At 35.9% G+C, this 1,963-nt stretch overlaps 1 pseudogene; it reads left to right on the top strand.

Moving 5' to 3' along the window:
* The first annotated feature begins 143 nt into the window (after window positions 1-143).
* LOC145277168 (U2 spliceosomal RNA) lies at window positions 144-361 on the top strand (annotated as a pseudogene).
* Window positions 362-1,963: the final 1,602 nt, after the last annotated feature.

Genomic DNA, 1,963 nt, shown 5'->3' on the forward strand with positions numbered 1-1,963 from the left:
TTGGTCAATGTAGGGGCAACCTTTCATAAGAATTGTCACTATCCAGCTCCCCTACTCCCCGGAGAGGTGGACCCCATTTCCTCTTCACTCCTCACATTAAAAATCGGCCTTGTGCCTAATTTGCTGTGTGGGAGCCAATAAATACCCTTTTCTTGGCCTTTTGGCCAAGATCAAAGTGTAGTATTTGTTCTTACTACATGCTGTACTTATGTTTGTACCTTTTCCTTGGCCACATAGCTAAGATTAAAGTGTAGTATCTGTTCTTAACAGATGCTGCACTTACATTTATAACTTTTCCTTGGCAATCGAAGGGGCAACCCTTCCATGGTAAGGCATTTTTTATCGCATGAAGGTCACTCCATCGGTCGGTCTGTAACATATTGACATTTTATTTCCTTTTTTTTTAAGCAAGGGGTATGGAGTAATATTTTTGTCCCCCGATTTATCAGAGAGGGACCTATATTTTCAATGGGTCCGTATGTCTGTTAGTCCGGATGATTGACAGATAACCGTCCATTAGTTTTTCCTGAAATTTTGTCACAAATTATATTTTAATATATAAATGCGCATAGTGAAAATAATTTTTTTTTTTTTTTTTTTTGAGAAACCTGTTTTGCCTGCAGGTTCTCAAAAGGGGTAAAAAATTGCTAAAAATGACACTTTTTGTCCCGTAACATTTGATTCATGCATTAGCTTTTTCTGAAACTTACCCAAAATATGGATGGCATTGTTCTTAATATAGATTCAGTATGGTTGACCCTGGAAAGAGTCTGGTTTGCATCCCCCGGGGACTTTTTGTGCTGAAAACGCCCTTTCTTCTGACGCGTTTCTCATATTTCTCAACAAAAACTTGATATGTCTATATAGTGGTTTCCCATGTTGCTGAATGTAAATATACATGTGTTAAGGTGTGAAACTGCATTGTTTGTCCATTGTCACTGGTATTCAGCATTCAAAGTGGCTCATAAGGGGTCAAAAATGTACTTTTTGCCCAATAAATTTTTACTTATTCATTACATTTTTCTACAACTTGTCCAAAATGCGCAGGGCATTGTTCTTAATATAAATTCAGTATGTGTGACCCTAGCAAAATTCTGCTTTGCGTCTCCCGGGAACTTTTACTGCTAAAAATGTCTTTTTAGTCGTGTGCAAACAACTCTAGAAGTCACTCAGTCGGTCGGTATGTCCGTAACACGTATACTTTTTATGTATTTTTATGTTTATTTCTTTTTATGTTTATTATACCACTATTTATTGGTTTTCCAGGTTCTTGAATATGAAAATAACGTTTTAAATTCCCTACATCAAATATTTTTTGTGATATAAAGTTCGGGATCACTTTTCTGTATTAATTTAATGTAAAATGATCACCCACTTTACAACCAGTCAGTCTCAAAGCCATTCAATCATTCTCCAGATCATTCAAGTTGTTTTTGGAGGATTCCGGGTATCTTTTAAGCATTCAAGTCATTCTTAAGGTCATTCAATTCATCCTTAAGTTCATTAAAGTCATTCTAAGTCATTTATTTTTTATTTATTTAAGTCATTTCAGCCCATTTTTCGGTCATTTTAGTTTACCTTTAAGAATTTCATGTCAATCCTACATTCATGTATTCATTCATTACACGAGAGCACGCGACTAATGGCTATCGGCCTTGTATTTCTCCCACGTGCCACCACAAAAAAAAACAAGATCGCATGGCGTTAATCAACGCTGAGTTTTATATGAACAAGGCGGGAGATCCGCGAGCTCGCCCGCGGAATATATTATGAAGATTTGTTGTGTCTGTGATAAAAGCGTTGTTTAAGTGTAAATTCAAAATGTACGTTTACTAAGTCAATTATTTGCAAAGATATAAAGTTTATATTTGACGATAGTACTAACAGCTTCAGTTATCTGGGGATGTGATTGGTGTCCTGCGCAAATTTGTTAATTGCATTGAATTTTCAGATCTAATAAGTT

Source organism: Euprymna scolopes, chromosome 5 (genome assembly GCF_053919585.1).
Source record: "Euprymna scolopes isolate OS-2025 chromosome 5, ASM5391958v1, whole genome shotgun sequence".
In the NCBI taxonomy this organism is placed as follows: domain Eukaryota; kingdom Metazoa; phylum Mollusca; class Cephalopoda; order Sepiida; family Sepiolidae; genus Euprymna; species Euprymna scolopes.